The sequence below is a fragment of the Mastigoproctus giganteus genome, chromosome 12 (genome assembly GCF_048544385.1).
Source record: "Mastigoproctus giganteus isolate SK-2022 chromosome 12, ASM4854438v1, whole genome shotgun sequence".
NCBI lineage: Eukaryota > Metazoa > Arthropoda > Arachnida > Uropygi > Thelyphonidae > Mastigoproctus > Mastigoproctus giganteus.
Genome location: NC_143586.1, coordinates 22,300,503 through 22,318,571, shown reverse-complemented (window position 1 = coordinate 22,318,571; position 18,069 = coordinate 22,300,503).

Genomic DNA, 18,069 nt, shown 5'->3' with positions numbered 1-18,069 from the left:
CCAAATCCAGAGAATAAGAGGGATAGCGAAGCATTATAATCCTTTTCAACGCGAGAAATTGCTTGAAAATGGTCACGTTGTGTGAATGTACATTGTCATGAAACAGGAACCTTCCCCTGGCTCAGCAGCGTCTGATCTAACACGCTGAATTCTTTTCAACAGTCTATCCACCACTCTTCTCCTTGTCAACCATTTTTTTCAAATCTTCGACAACAATCGAACACACGGTATCCTTGCTGATGTCAGGATGGTCTACTAACATTCGAAAGGACAGGCGACGGTCTTCCATTAACAGCTGCCAAACATCTTCGATGGCCGAGTCCATACAACACTGGAATGGGGGGCCACTTCGCGCATCGTCCTGAACATCTTCCCGCCCTTCACAGAACCGCCCATACAAGTGAAAATATTGGATCGTGATGGTACTTCATATCCACAAGCTGCACTCACCATTGCAACTATTTCAGTTGCACTTTTTCGGGCTTTAAAACAATTTTATTGATCACCACCCTTTGCTCAGCAAAGGGTGGAATCCTTCGAATCCATAACTTTGCAGTAGTACGTATTTGTGCGCGATGATGAAACTTGGCACAGAGACAGATCAGACTTGATAGTGTATAGTTTCAACAGTGGCCAATGAATGGCGCTAGTAGTATAGTTTAAAAAAAAAATCAGACAATCATTGGTTGTCTCCTCTATCAGTATTAGAATTCACTTTTGGTCATACTTGTAATATCCACCAGCTGTTGTTATCAAAGGAAACTGCTGCTGTTCCTTTTGGGAAGATTTTTGAAAATATAATGCTTATACAATAAATAATTAATAATTATTTATTGTGTAACCATAGTGCTAAAGGGTTGATCATTATCTTGACTCAAAGATCATTCTAAAGATTTTGTTTCAGATTTCTGATAATATTCCGTAGTACCTTCATAAATTTCAACAAGTTCCAGTCATTATATCCAGCTATGCGTGTCAGTCTTTGGAAACTTTTATTATAATGAATATGGTGGCATCCAACCTTGTCTTGAGGTAAGTTTCGTTGGCTCTGTTAACAGTGAATATACATTTATCTGTCTATCTCGGTGCATGAGTTAATCCCACTGAACAGCTCGGAGAGATGCAACATCATACATCAGGCAGCGAAGCCATTGGCAACGAGCAGCCAATGGCATCTGTCCTGGCAGGCTTGTAGCGTCATCTGGGAATTCACGTTGAAGCAGAATATGTGTCACCTACACGAACTCGTAAATCTCTCCAGCTTCCGGCTTAGGATTCCTTTTCATAATAGATGATGTACTCCAAGAGGGGAATGCACGAGGGAGTGATGTACCCTCTAGAGGAAAACATTACATCTCTGTTATATTTATCATAGGAAATGAGGCAGCCCTTTTGCGCTAATGATTGTAAATTATTCTAGCATGTAACACTTAAGGAGAACTGGATGCGACAGAAAACAGGAAGCAAAGTCACTTCCTCTTCAACTGAAAAGTTCATTTTTCCCCAAGTAAAAATGTACTGATAAGAAAAGAATCCTCAGGTAGACCCAATTCAGTTTTGAGTCTTGAACAAAAATGCGAAGATCAAGAAACTAACCAGCGTTTTATATGGAATATTATAAGTGATGAGAAATTTCTGTTTGAGGATGGCCAATATCTTCTGATATCGTCCACCATTCCACCTTAAAATCATCAACCAGTTCAGCTCTGCTTTTTGGGCAGTTCTACTCTCACATACACCCAACGATAATTTATCTCAGAGATGTTCTCTACAGTAGATTTCCGATATGGATAAAAATTCGGGCTTTTCATCCCGTGAAACAAATTTTCCTTTGAACGTTTGCATAGATTGCAGCTGTTATAAAAGTTTTAACACCGCATAACTAAGACTTTTTTAAGATGCCAAACAGCGTCTTAAATAAAAGCGTTCCACTTTTGCGCAACGGTACTTCTACTTTCTCTTTATGAGGCTGCAGTTTACCAAAACCTTGTTATATTTGAGTCAGAGAGGGGATTCGGTAGTGCGCCCGTCTTCCTAACAAGCTCCACTAACCAGCAGTGACTCGCTCAAGTGTCGAGTTCAACAGCGAAAGTGTTTTTTTCTGCACGGAACACCTATTTTCAACGAAGTCGCTATGAGAGAGTCGCTCATGCGTTGACAATGTTGTCAATAGAACTGTGACCCATACGACAAGTTTTATCTGCCTCATCCTAGCCTGTTTGCAAGAGGCTGGCGTTTGTTATTTTCTAACCTAACGATGCGTATGAGAATCTATCTAAGGAGTTCCTCCTTCGATAGGTTCCTCGTATATTTTGGGTGATTATCCGTGTTCGTTGGTGTCTAACAGCCCATTTAATCTTGATATGAGGGAGGAACTGGAAGCTGTTGAAAATGCTTGTCTCGATCGTTAGCTCAGCTCAAACTTTAGAACAATCTTCTCTAAACGAATAGATTGTAAATGAGTATGAACGGGAAATGAATTTTAAACATGACTTTGTTAATATTCAATGAGAAAACAAAGCCATTGTGAACTTTAATTTACTATTTGTTGTTTATATTCAATCAACTAGACACTCTGCGCCATCTGTTATGCAAATTTTGAAATAAATTTATCACTGTGATTAAATATTCTGTTTTTATGTGCCATTAGCAGAAATGTGAATCTAATGTATTATTAATATCATTAGAATATTAATCAATATAAAAGTTAGCGAATTATTAAATTCAAATTAGTTTTCTGTTTTTATGGTCGCAATGGGTCTTCTGTTAATCAGTTCTGTACACCATTCACTTCTCTCTACTAATTACAACGAACATTTGATTTATCCAGATGTTCTTTTGATACTGAAGAGGATAAACGAATAGCAATTAAAGTAATCATTTTATCTTCGACCATAAACTTCATTGGTAATACATTCCAGTTCTTTAGAAGATGGTTTTTAATTTTAGGAATCAAGCTGATTTTTTCATTCTGTTCTTAATGTCTAGAAGAGCAAGGAAAAGAAACAAAAAGGATATTGTTCGTGTGTTGTGAGTTGACTGCAATTTAAATCTTTAAAAGGCTTCATTAAATCGAACAATGAAGAAAATCTTTTCTTTTTCTTAAATGATTAAACCAAGATTTAAAGTAAGAATGGATAATTGTGGTCTTAAGTCTAATTTAGATCTTTAAAAATGTTCTTACATATCATGTAATGTTAAGTACCATTGCTCAGTAACTGGTTGCTGTTGTTTCAACCAATCAGGATCGAGTAGCATATACTACCTCTCAAAAATATGCGCTCACTGCAGGTGTTGGTAGATGGCTCTTTTGTTCGAAGGCTAAGAGGACAGAACATACTTATTCAGACTTGAATTTCTGCAGATAGTAATTTTCAGGAAATACGTGTGAAGGGGCTGCTGTTCCAGAAAACAGAAACTGAAGGGATAATTGAGGAAGAAGAAAGGCTGGTTCTATTAGTTTGAAGTTGGACAGTAAATGGATGTTAACAGGTTGAGGCATGTGCTCAGACGAGTTTGGAAAACAAGTTGGGGAATTAGAGATGCCAATTCAGAAGAACGGTGTCCATGGTGAACGGTGTTTGTAATTGAGTGGAGAGACTTGGTAAGAGATGGGCCATTAATAACCTGACTTTCCTCTTTTGAATGGAATTTAAAAGCTTGATAGAGGTTTGGGGGCATAACTCCAGATATGAGAAAAATATCCCATGGTAAGACGGTTTCAGATTTGCACAGTGTTAGTAGCTGTCTAGAAGAAAAGCAACCAAGAGAGCGAAAGAGAAAACTCAGTCCATTTAAGCAGAGGAAGCAATATTTTATGATGTGTTTATGCAAAGACAGATTGGAAGTCAGAGTAATCAGTAAAAGAGATATATGATCTTATCTATAAATCTGAGTATCATCAAATATGAGCTGAGGAGTACCCTTTTTCAAGAAATATGACAGAAATGCGTTTTGGAAAGATTGAAATTAACTGAGTTTTCTTCTTCCCCATGTAGAATTACTTGAAGATATTTGAGAAGTTGAGGCTGTAGAGGACAAGGCTTCTCAAACTGGAAAGCGGAATGTAGTACAGTACCATTAATGGAAGAAGGTTGTTAATACATAAGAGGAAAAGATGAACACCAGCTTTTGCAAAGAAGATAGAAGACAAAATGTCGTATACCATCACCTACAGTGAGGGTTTAGAGAGACGTTTGGACACCCAATTACAAAAACAGTCGGCAGTTAATAAAATGGGAGCTTATTTAAAAGAACTTTATGTCAAACATATACAAAAGCCTTAGAAATGTTAACAGTAACTGCTTGAGTTCCACCAAATTTTTCCATTGAATTAGTATTAGGCACATGGCGCAAGAAAGCCAAAGGCTTTGTTGCATCAACCAAAAAAATATTCTTTTATTCAACTCGCCGCAAAAATCAGACCCAGGGCATTGCGTGGTAACGTTCGAAGACTTCATCTTCGAGCTCTTCGTTTGACACAAAATTATAAATCGTGGCAGAGCTTCAAAACGATCTGTTCTTTCTGCAGAATGGTTCCATCAACTAAATGCAAAGATCAACACTTCCTTGAGGTATTCCACAGTAGTACAAGGTGTGAACGTTATTTCCAGTGCCCAAAACGAGGGGGGAGAGCAAGCAATCCATATATGATGAATGTAAAAGGCAGTTCGTAGCATACAGACACACCTGAAAAGAGTCACATCTAAAAGAGCAATGAATTTTCTAAACCAATCGTGAATCAAGTTGAAGGAACAAATGATAAATGTCCACTCACTAGTATACCACACGAGAGTGTACATTTATTGTGTGCCTGGCTTTCTGATATAAGTACAATGCATTTTTCATTGCAGACTTCCTTTTTCTTTATTTTCCATCACCAAGTCAAGTGGAACTACTGCTAGAATAAATGCACAAAAGGCATCTGGCATCCATCGATCTCTGAAGCCACCTAGGAATCGGTTTATTGATATTAAGAAATACGTTATTTCCTCAGGCAGATGCGAGGCAAACTGGAATAAACTCAAACAGAATTATAATATTAAAAGCAGATCTCTAGAAGCTGGTATTGGTAGTAAGTGAATACACTGCTCTACCATTAATATCCGGACACCTGCCTTTAGACAAAAAAAAGAGCTTTTATTGTGTCATTTAATATTTTGTGCTGAAACTGTTTGCTTTTAGGACGGCCTTCAATCTTTGCACTATACTCTCAACCAGTTTTTTATAAATGTTAGGTGTTAGGTGGACTGGGCTGGCCAATCCAACTTTTCCTCATCCATGTCCACAAACCACTCTGTTACGACTCGAGCAGTATGGCATGGCGCGTTGTACCTTGCTGATACAGGTATGGGCCTTCCCTGAAGTATTGCCATAATGTTGGAAGTGGATAATTGTCCAGGCTGTTATGGTATTGTACAAAATTTATGGTTTTGTCGATAACGACTAACGGGCCCAAGCTAAACCATTAAATGAGACCCATACCATGACACTGCCTCCACCATTGTTGGGAGGATACAATCAGGAAGGAACTGTTCCCATGGCATTAGCCATACCCAGGAACGGCCATCAGACTGGTAGAGTGCGAGCCTTGGCTCTTCTGCCCATAGGACTATTTTTCACTGCTCTACAGTCCAGGATTCGCGCTCCTTACACCATGTTAATCGGCGTCTAGCATTTATTGAGTGATCACTTCTGTTGAACTGTTGAGGTAATTCTTTTACAATTGTCTGTTCGCAGCCCAGTGTGCTTATTTATAGAAGGTTTGGTGACGTGTTACGTGTATAGGATCTGTTTCCCCATCCATGGAGGAGTGTTCGGATATTAATGGTAGGGCAGTGTACGTCGAATATTACAAGCGGTCGGGTTTAGATGACTTCCAAATAACAGCTCTTCGCGATAGTTTCCATGTGTGCCTGTTAATTACTGGAGTTATGAAGGGCCTGTTGATGTTGCTATGATACATTAGGCCTCTAAAGCGCTATCTTGTAATAAGTCAGCGTATGTTTGCATGTTCCAATTGCATTTAAGCAATGGTGAAAGAGAAATTTGCTTTTACTGGAAGTTTGGTTAAATATATATACACTGACCTATCATTAATATCCGAACACCTTCATATCTACAAACAACCTTTATTTACAGGAATGCTAATAATGAAACCTTTAGTCTCCATGGAATACTTTCCACCAGAAATTTGTAAATTTTCTCCGATAGTTTACACTTTATCACCTTTAAAGAGGTCACCAATTCAGTTCTGCTCTTTGGACATTCTCGCCTTACACTCATCCAACGACCCAATTCATCCCAGAGGTTTTCTCCTTGAGGGAAAGGCTCTGGGTACGCCAGTCCAACTTTTTGACGCGCATGTCCTAAAACCAGACACCTTCAGACAGACCGTGTTCCATGAGTGATCACTCAAACTACAGGTTTCTGTTGATCTACAATCCAAGAAACGCGAGTCAAGATGGCATCTGGCATTAATCGGGATGATTAGTGGCATGTAAATGTCCGCGACAGTGGTAATCCATATCATGCTGCGTCCTGCGCACTGTATCGGTACTGGCACGAGTCCTAATCGCCTTACTGATGGCCTGTATGCTGCGACAATGTCGATCTGCATTCCGAGCGGGTGATTCTTTTTAGGACTCTTCTACCACGATAGAAAAAAGATATTAGTAATTATCAGAAGTTAAATTAAAGCATTTTTCCTTGAATATTCATGCATAAATGAGGTGTATGGTGTGAAAACATATGCATAACTCTGCTGTATCATCCTTGTCCATCTAAGAAACAGAATATAATAACCGAAATTATAACACGAGGAGTGATTGTAATGAGCCAGATGCGCAATCTAGCATACACGGGCATAATGGACAGCCCCATAACTGGTATTAGCGCGCCTATATACATGTAAATAGAGAAAATTACTTCCTCACAGAGGACGCCTCCAATGGGTAGGCGCTTTATCACAGATACAAATGTAACAATTCATAATACTCATTGGGGTTTCGTTTTGACCACCAACATGATGTTTATAATGCATCCGCGCAGGGTTGCTGATCATCAACTGCGAGTTCTGCTATAATTGTTATAATGGAGAGCCCAATGTAGTCCCTGATATCCTCATTGCGTGTAGAATGGCTGACACGTGCAAGGCTAATCTAATGAACACTTATTGATGTGTTGTTCCTAAATAGAAGCAACTATTCGTGCGGAATGACTTTATATTGATCCATCCGAATTTAAGAACTCTACCATTGTTCCGCTAAGAGAACAGAGAACTTCTAACGTTTAGGACTTGCTTATTTTAATTCTTCTTCAGTTCATAGATAATCCTAGGGTTGAAAGAGATCTGGCTACTGGCTTAATGAACTTTGGGGAGGTGATATAGGTTAGGTCATTGGGAAAGTGTTCCCCAAAGATGTGAGTACATTCTTGAGCGTGGTATGTGAGCTGAAACGTGATGCAGAATCTTTTCTTTGAAGATATATCCACATGGAATTGTGGATATATCTTCAAAGTGGAGAATTTATATAAAACCGAATGCTGCAAAAAAATACATACATCATCCTAGCTCATTAGCCATTGAGGGGATTAACCCATGGTGAATAAACAAATAATAATAATTATTATCATCTTTGGGAAGTTTCCATAAACTACTTATAGCTTCAACGGTGGAAAAAAGATTTTGGTTCTAACTTGTCTGGACTCCAGTAACGCTTTATGGCCTTTCCACAAGTGGCCGAGTTAGTCAATGTGAGCGACGATTGCTTTTGTTTCAAAACCTTGGTTTTTCATCCCAGCAATAGATGAACAGGCCATAAATGAGGTGTCAATACTGACACCTCATCTCTTCAGCTTCCACTCGGCGAGACATACAAGCTTTGATGAAACCCAAGCAATTGCTAGAGTTTCACAAAACTTCTTCATTGAAATTATCCATAGGTGGGTAATATAAGCCAGCATATCACCAGTGGACCGACATTGATGGAGTTCATATTGATGATCATTGATCACTAGTGGAATAAAGAAAGAGTCAAACGGCGACACGGAACAGGAGTAAGCTCAGGAGTGCAGGTTTTGAGAAAAAGTGAAGAAATACCATCAGGACCTAGAGCTTTCTTGACATTAAGATGTTCAAAATTCTTCTAACATCCTTTTAACGTAAGACCACGGGAGGCATTGAGTGGAGTGCACTGGGAATGGTGGTAGATGGTTTACCATGATCGTCAATACAAGAGTTAGAAAAAAATGGGATGCTAGAAGTCGGCTTTTTCTTTAGCTGAGGTGGCAACAAAGCCAGGAAGTTTTAAAAGAGGTTGGAGTGCAGAACCTGGAGAGTTGGACGCAACCAATGGCGATACGCAACATTCGTACCTTGAACAGCCTTAACGCATTTATTGGAATACCAGTGTTTAGATAAAAGAAGAGATTTTAATTTGAAATAAAGGATTTCATCCTTGCAAGAATAATTTTACTGACTCAATCTGAGCAAACATTGATATCAGAAGATATCACATACTCGGATGATATAATCTAATTGGATTTCAGGAGAGAGAGATTTCAGGATATCGGGATATTTGAGTGGGAGAAGACAGAGAGTGGTTATCAATGGACACTATTCTTCGTGGACTGATGATAGTATTGCAATCTCCCAAGGTTTGTTGCTGGGCCCATTGCTGTTTTCAATATTTATCAATGTTATTAATGAAGGTGAATCAGGTTTAATGCCTAAAATTGCAGATGATACAAATGTTGACAAGATGATACAAATGTTGACAAGATGATATAAAGGTTAATGACAACAATCAGGCTATGCCACTGCAACAAGATCTTCCAAAATACAGGCAGATGAGAAATTACAATTGAAGTTTAATATTGTCAAATTCAAATGTACTGGGTAAGATAGCAGTAATCCCAGATTAATGTACCTACTCTGTAGTACCACACTCAGGGTAGTGGAGAATAAAAGGAATCTGTGGGGGGGGGGTTACTGTTCAATCTGATATGAATTTCTCTGAGAATTGCAGATAGACTGGTAGGATAGATCATGGGATCTTGTCACTGATATACAGGAATTTTTCTAGCAGGGATAAAGACGTGATTGTTTCAATGTATAAAGCAATTGTCTCTGCATGCTGAGTACTGCATACAGGTCTGGTGGCCTCATTTTAGGAAGTACGTAGGTCTTCTGGAACGGGTGCATTGAAGGGCAACGAGATTGATGAGAGGAACAAAAGGGTGCTCTTACCAAGAAAGATTCACATCTGCAAAATACAGCATCTGGAAATTAGGTACCTGCGAGGTGATCTGATTGAGCTGTTTAAGGCTTTGAATGGAATTCAGCACACTCAATCCATTCATTCCACCAGGCAACTCGGCTTTTACGTCCAGTAAAATAGCAAATCCACCAGAGAACACATACAATTGGACATAATACAAATGGGCATATAAGTTAGTTCTCGGGTGGTCCTAAATGACTTTTTTTTGACAGTTCATCACCACCATCGATGAGATACAGGCACCTCCAGTGGCTGGGCGACTGTTGCTTTGTGCACTATCCGTCCACCCTTGAAACACACATTGACTACATCACGCGGGAAAAAGACCACAAAATTTGTAGTGTTCGTAATAATACCACCTTTCAACCGGGACTCGATAATCATCCCTTTTTCTAAGTCCGTCAGATCTCGTCCCTTGCCCATATCGATCAAGTACATCGAATAGATTGCACGCTACGAAGCAGCAATATGAGATTTACCGGTTCTCACCATGACACTTGTGCCAAGTGGAGGGGAGGAACAGCTGATTGGGCAGTGTATGTACTTACTAAATACCACTATTACTGTTTTGCTACTCTCACAGAGAGAGAGAGAGAGAGAGAGAGAGAGAGAGAGAGAGCAACAGAAGAGTTTTGAATCTATTTATAGCGAACATATTTTTAACAGACTTTTACTGCTTCTGGAATGAACAAGACATAATGGCAAATATTGGATCGATAACTCAAAAATTCAAATCAGTCTTTTGCAGCGAAAAACAAGGCTCGTTGTGAGTATGCTGAGCAACAGCCCAACTAATAAGAGACCCCGGAAAGAGTGAAGGAACATTCTCATTTATTTCTCATGAGGAAACCAAATGAAACGCGTTCCAGTCAAACGAACCATAAATTACAAGTTTTCTTTTAAAAAAAAGTTGATATGGCAGTCAGAAGAATGAAAAAATCTAGGTGATAGCATCGTTGTGTTAGGGAAAAAATCAACTGTGGGAAGATACGAAGATGAGATTAATTTTCTGCATCATCCAAACGTTGTACAAACATAAGGTTTTGTACTTATGTTTGTACAACGTTTGGATGATGCAGAAACTTAATCTCATCTTCGTATCTTCCCAGAGTTTATACAAGGTACAAACATAAGGTTTGTACTGCTTCTTGTATCAATTGATACAAGCAGTACAATTAAATAAATTTAAAATCCTTTTTAAGCCGAAGGACCTCCATCATCTACGACCGAAAGAGCCCAATCGGCACCATAAGGGAGAAGTACGTTTAGGGGACGTTAATGTAAAGCATTGCAGTTATTATTTTATGAAGATGGGCAGATTTCACGGACTTGACGGTCCGGATGATCTCATAAAAGCGCTATTGGGTTTTAAGTCAGGCGATTTGGGTGGATACACCATAATTTGCAATACCCTCTCCTGTTGTTTAGTTGCTAGAAAGTCCTTGCACCGCCTACAGCTGTGTTTCGGGTCATTGTCTTGTTGTAATATAAAATTTCTTCTACAAAGTCGATGTCCAGAGGATATTCCATTATGTTGAAAAATGTTTTGATAACCTTCTTTTCTTAAAATTCCTTCAATTCTGACGATGGCCACTCACTCCAGAAAAACAGAATCAAACCAGATCATGAAGAAACGACCATCACGCTTGATTATGGGCACTAAACACAGTGGCACCAATTTTATTCAACTTATAACCCTTAGAGCCAAAAATTACACATTTGGATTCATTTGTCCACAGTATGCTTTTTTCACTTTTAAATTGTCCAATGCTGATGGCTCTTTGCGAAGGCAACTGTTTCTTTCGATTTTCCGGTTTTAATAAAGGTTTTAAGATCGCTACATGACCAATAAGTCCAGCTTGTTTATGATGTAGTTTTACAGCGGATATATGGGAGTTTCTCTGTTCCTATTGGACTCAGCTTGGATTTCAGGTTGGGTTTAGAAATCAGGTTGGATTCAGGTTGGTTGGATTTCGATTGCTTTTAGAAATCAGTTTTATGGTCTTCTCTTGTGCCTCCGTTGTTACTCGATGTCGTCCTGATCGTGGCTTGTACTTTAAACTGTCAGTCTCCTTAAATCTTCGAATGGTAGCTTGTACTCCATGAAACACTTAGTTTTTCGCCAGTACTTCTCATTGAATAACTTTCTTTGTACAGAGTTCTAATAGCACTTATTTTTTCAACACAGTTCCTCATTTCTTACCATGTTTATTACGAAATACTCAAAGCTCTTACATCTTACATTGTAGATGATTCTAGAGTGCAGAACATTCTAGAATCATCTACAATCTTCTGTAATATTGAAACAATACTCCCACTTTCTAGAATATCCCTGAATTATCTATAACGTTCTACCACATTCAGGAATATTCTACACCTTCCTGGAATATTCTGAAAATATTATTTAAGATTTTTGATTTTTACGCATAGTAGAAAATATTTTAATAAAAATTAGTAAACACTTTGGTCATATTCTAATAAAAATTTAAAAATGAACTAAAATGGAATGCAATTCCAGACTTTTAGGCGGGAGTGTAAATAGTCATCATAACGACTGGACTAAGTTTTCGAGGCTAGATGAGCTGGTTCATATGAAACACAATCAATGCCCTAATTTGTGTGCTTTGGATACTTTGGAGGTATTGAGACAATCGAACAAGAAGCGCTCATCATTCAGTAGGTTAAAGAGCAGTTTGCAAACCACTAAATTAACTACAAATGGTAATCGATAAAGATTCTACACTGAGTTAACTTTGCATTAGTTACACGTACCTAATACCTCATGGGGCAACTTTTCTCCTGTGCACGTCTTGTTATCGACTCCCCAAGGTGTTCCGGGTTGTCATGTGGTAGTGCTAGTCGTTCAGTGTACAAGGTGTCCGCACATTGTCAGGTAGATGGCCTTTTCCGGTTATACAAAGTGGTTGTACATGGACCGGTCTCACAGACCAGTCCTTTCATATAAAAAGGGTGGGGGACTTTACTAATGCAAAGTTTTTTATAGAGCATCAGAAACTAGGGCCATATTCTTCTCTATATATTTTCTGTACTCAGTTTTCTGTTTGCTAGACGAAAAACCATGAAACCATCACCCGAGACCGATTAACTTGGCCACGTTGTGACAAATGCCTATAAACATTCCTCACGCTATCAACGGGACTCGAATTCCGATATTTTCCACCTGGTGTGGGGAGGATTGCGATTCTACCAACTCTGCTATCTGAAAGACCCTCGTTGGGCAACCTTTCGCTGTATACGTCTTGCGAAATTACATTTTCTGGAGAAAAAATCACATTGAATGTGCTTGTAGTTTTGCACAGCCTGCTGACGTTCTGAGTAATAACGGTTTTTTTCTCAAGAAAAATTATGAAAGTAAAGTAATGCATGATAAATTACTTTGCTAAAAATAGCTGTTCTTAGTAAACAGAGCTCGAGTTCTAGATAACACGCGCGTATCTTAGTAATTAGCTTCGAATAATAGCGTTTTAAATGAGTTTTATTTGATAGCTGATGAAACAGATTTCCCTAATAATTAAGCTTTGAGGAAAAAGAATTAAAGTTTAATTATAAACCCAATATGTACAGCTTTAACAAAAGTGAGGAGTCCAATAGTGAAACTTAAGGAGAATTTTAGATCAAGCATTTGTAACTTAAGTCTCGTGTAGCAAAGGAGCTTTTCTTCATTCATTTATTTATACACACAATTATGTACATCTTCAAGATTTATAAATTAATTTATAAACAAGATTTATATACAATTTAAAATATACAGTCTCATGTGGGAACATCTGTATGTGTGTGTGCGTATTTACTTTTCCGGGTGGCTCCTAGGCTAAAAAAGCCCATCTCCACCTTGTCCTCTGTTTTGGTACTGGAACTCTGTATAGCAGGCCTGGAAAAGTGTAAATGTTTGGGTGCGAGATGTTAGTGTGTGTGTTCTGGTTTGTGTCAGGCCACTTTTCCACCAGGGAGCAGCCAACAGCTGGGCAGCTGCTGCCTGGTGTCCAACCCTGGCACTAAAATCCAGGCCTGGATCTATTATCACCTGTGATGAGCGAAAAGCACTAAATCCAGCACCCACTGGAGGTAGTGCAATACCAGTGGGTGCCCGCAATCCCGCTCCCAGGTACCCCACACCTGTTAGCCAGCAAAAAAAAAAAAAATAATAAATAAATAAAAATAAAAAATAATACTGGCGTTTTTTTCTGATAACTCTGGAACAAGACCAACTAAAGTCTGTCTAAGTTGTTCATATTCCAGGCAAAATGAGAGAACATGTATCCAAGTTTCGAGGTCATTACATGTACAGTATGGATCAGGTTCGAGTCCATATTCAAAGAGCTTAGCTCGTAAGGAACCGTGTCCCGTGAGCAGATAGGAAGTGTGTATATTTGGCTTAAACCATGAGTTGATAGCTGGGGATGTTAGGTAGACAGCGTTTTGTATATATTTCCTAGTGATGAGACCAAATTGGCTTTCATCCCATCTGCGTTGCTAAATTCCAGTTAATTCACTCCAAAATCTAGAATTTTCTTGTTTATGTTATTTGCGGGGTCGGTTGTTATTCTGTACGTCGTAATCGAAAGTCCCTTTTTGAGATTGTACAACATTCCTCGATAAATGATATAGAGGTCAAGTGGCATTACTCCTCCCAAAACCTGCAAGGCATTGTTAGACGTAGTTCGTGGAACGCGGTGAATGGTAAGTAAGACGGATCTTTGCAAGGATATTAGCTTTGTTTTTATCTTGACTTTGGTAATATTTTGATGCCAAATGCTGGAGGCATGAGAAACTAAAGGCAAAAAGATCGTCTTATAATGCAATGCTAATGTCTTCCTAGTAAGACCCCATTCTTTCCTAGAGATCCTAACCACTGAGGCAGTAAAATTTCGAATTTTGTTCTTCAATTTTGAAACATGCGACTGAAAACTTAATCTATCATCTAATATAACTCCTAAATATTTAGTCTCAAAGACATATGGTATCTATATGTTATTGAGAAGGATCCTAGGAAGTCTGTTATAGTTTAAGTGATTGCCCAAAGTCATAAAAGTCGTCTTACTTGGTGAAATTTTTAATTTGTTTGTATTCGCCCATGTTGCCAAATCGTCAATAATTGGTTGCATACACTCCTCAAGCACCTTTCTGGATCTCCCCTCGATGGTCACCACTAAGTCATATGCATATGCAATTTTAAGCACACCTTGATGTTCTCTCAAAAGCCATTTGTCTAGAACTGCATTCCAGAGAAGAGGCCCCCAACACCGATCCTTGAGGGCATCCTCTGGATTTAGGGGGACTATATGTCAGGTGCTTTGCAGTTACCTTTACCATACGGTTACTGAAATAAGATCTTAAGACCTTGTAGGTATAATCATCATAATTAGCAGCTTTTAAGGACTCGAAGGCGCTCTCCCACCAAAGGGAGTCGAAAGCACCCTCGAATTCAAAAAAAAACAGCCAACACATCCTTTGAAGTAGAATTCCGAGCATAAGTTGTTAGAGCAGATATGGCCTCCACCGTAGATTTCTCTTTTTTGAAGCCAAATTGTAAGTTAGAACAAAGTTGTTTCTCACTTAACGTCTTGTGGAGTCTCCGGACTAGAAGTCTTTCAAGTTTTCCGAGATTCGCAAGCAATTAAATTGGTCTGTAAGCACAAGGATCGGATGTTGGTTTCCCTGGCTTGTGAAGAATTTTAAGCAAAGCCACTTTACATTGCCTTCTGCAATCATTTTATTTTTTGTAATGCGGTAAATTAAACCCCACTGTTCCGTGTTCCCTATTTCTTTAACTAAGTTTTGCCAACAACTGCTCTTGGAATTGGTAATCTCTCTATAGTATCTTTTCCTGAGACTGCCTTTAATTTCCTGGTAAGTCTGCACATCCACAGTTGACAGATGTCTGTTTCTCTGAAGGTTCCTCCGCGCAGCAAAGGAGCTGTAAGATGTACACGAGTATCCACAAGTTGCAGACATGCTTTATATTTTTTAAAAGTATTTAAGAAATCTACATAAAATCTGGACGCCATCTGGAATGACTTGTAGAAGAATTGGAGTACATCCGTCTCCTCTCAGTACCTTCTATTCTCTAAGGTCTTTTTCTCCCTGAGGAGTGGAATTTACTACCACAAACTTTCTTCAAATAAGCGTTCTTCGAGAGCGCTGCCTAGAGCTCATCATTAACCGCGTTCCCAATATTGACGTCATCTGTACTTTCGACATCACGTCCTGTATCCCTTCTGCGATTTAAGAAAATCAGAAACAACAGTGGTCCCAAAACTGATCCTTAGGGAACCCAACCTAGTCCAATTTGAAGAGTACTCATTAGTCAGAACTGTTTTCCTTCTGTCCTGCAACCACCCAGCGAATCAGCTTAGACTCTTATCCGTGATCTCAATATGGTCCAGGTCATAGAGAAATCTATCATTGAAAAACTCGATCAAATGTTTTGTTGAAATCCAAATAAATCGAAATAGTATAAAACCAGAGCTGTGATGCTCAATCCCTTTTACGTTGATCTCAATAAGCCCTGAGTAAAATTACTGAATATATGCAATCAACTCTTGGAGCCTTACTTGCTGCCTTTAGGCTCGAAAGTTTCTGTAATAAACAATCGGCTTTAATTTTGAAATCACTAAATTCATGTGGCTCAGTCTCAGTCTCACTCTCACAGCGTCTCCTCATCATGAACGGTATTTTGTGAGTAAAGACCAATTTGAAGTACTTGTTAAATTCATCAGCAACATCGGGTTATCTAAGTGATTATTGCTTTAATGATATTCCCTAATTTTAACATATTCACCCTCCCTCTGCAATGTACCCATGCCATGTAGCATCTTAAAGTGCCATATCCCCTTTTCTGAAGTTGAAACCAGTGACTTTTCTTTTAACTGCTGCAACATCGTTCTTCATCTTGTAACTAACGACTGCATGATCACTACCTGCCAAAGGTTCCTCTGATGTGAGCTCCATTATGTCACCTGATTCGTGAGTAATGATGAGGTCAAGAATATTCTTACCTCTAGTATTTTCTCTAACTTGCTGATATCCAAATAATAATGATCTATCTATTTATTTAGAAATTTTATTCCCCGTGGTACGTTTCCCTTCCATTTATTCCAATCAATTAGTGGAAATTTTAAATCACCCATAATAAGACACTCATACTTGGTCGCCAATTCCATCTGCATGTAAACATTCTATCATAGCCCTCGTGAGTAGCACAGTCGTTAGAATCGCCGTCCTCCCCACGTCGGTGGAAACGTTTTATCCTACATAGTTACCATGTATCCGAAGAGGACTGGCTCTTTGAACAAGTCAATGCTCCGTGTCAAAAGTCTCATTTTGTAGGATGGTTCTAGAATCATGTCCAAGCATGTTGTGTGCTCTCCTAGCCGTCAAATTTCCCCGACATCAGTCCTCTCATCGAACATTTGTGGGATTCGGCGGACATTCTTCTCTTTAGCTGGTCCTGGATATTTGAGGACACCATCCTCGGTCTCGTGGAGTCAATGCCATGCCAGGTACAAGTACATTGTTCAACAAAATTAACAAAACAAAATGTTTTTCATGAATATTTTATTACGAATGGTGTGGCCGAAGGCGAATATTTGATTTAATGGGCATCCTGCCATGTAAATTCCGAGTATCCAATAGAAATCGATCTACTACCTTACAGAGCCGCACATTATGCAAATTAGTCATTTCTAGTAAAAACACGGATTGCGACTAAATCCTTTCATTCTCGTTTTTTGGCTTGCTCACTGGAATAACCAGATCTCCAGTACTCAAGGAGGCAAGTCATCATCTTTTAAATGATTCTTTGAGATGGCGGGCCGCTGGATGACTTGAAGTCGAGCAGTCGCCGGCAGAGATGGCATGTTAGCATAATGTGTCACGCAGTGTCGTCTCGGCATTATGGAATCAGTTTCAGGAGGCAAAATTCATTACAAGAAGTACTGGCCAAGGTAGCCTGAACGCTACATCAACCAGAACAGACTGCTATCTGGGCTCTAACAGCAAGGCGAAACCCTACGATGTCCTGTTACCAACTGTTTCTTAGGATCGCTGCGACCACAGGTGAAAATATTTCCAACCGAATGTGTTAAGAAGACTCAATTCAAGTGAGCTCTAATCAAGGAACTCAGTGGTTTGTATCCCATTAGCCCGTCTGTGCAAGTAGCACAGTGGGTTCGAATCCCGTTGATGATGCGAAGAATTTTAATGGCTTTTTTCAGTCCGTGGCTGGGTTAGTCGTAGATAGCAAGGTTTTTTCCCCAGAAACTGGGTTTTTTCGTCCAGCAAAGCAGGCAAATCGACAGAGAACACACGCAATTTACAGACATAATACGCATGGGTATGTAAGAAATTACGGGTGGCCCTAATATAATAATTCGAATTTTTAAATCCCATTAGCTCCACACCACCGTACAGCTCGTCGAAACTAGTGTCATGAACGTGACTTGGAGCCCTGAGAAATGGAGTACAGTTCAGTTCTCTGATGAGTCCCATTTTAGCCTACAAACAGATTCTAGACGCTACTTCGGACGTTAGGTTACTCGGTTACTTGGTGAGCCAATTTTTTTCCCCAAAAAGCCTTGTAGATTCTCTGAAGTATGAAGTCGATCCACAAAGCTTCCAGCATATACAGCTTCCTATAGTGCCTTGGCTGAATCGAAGATACCTGTGCATTCTTTAACATGATGAATTGTCAAGAATTACAGGTTATCCTGTTAACACTGCTGAACTTACATATACTATTGTCTAAGACATTCTTCTAGACTTCAAA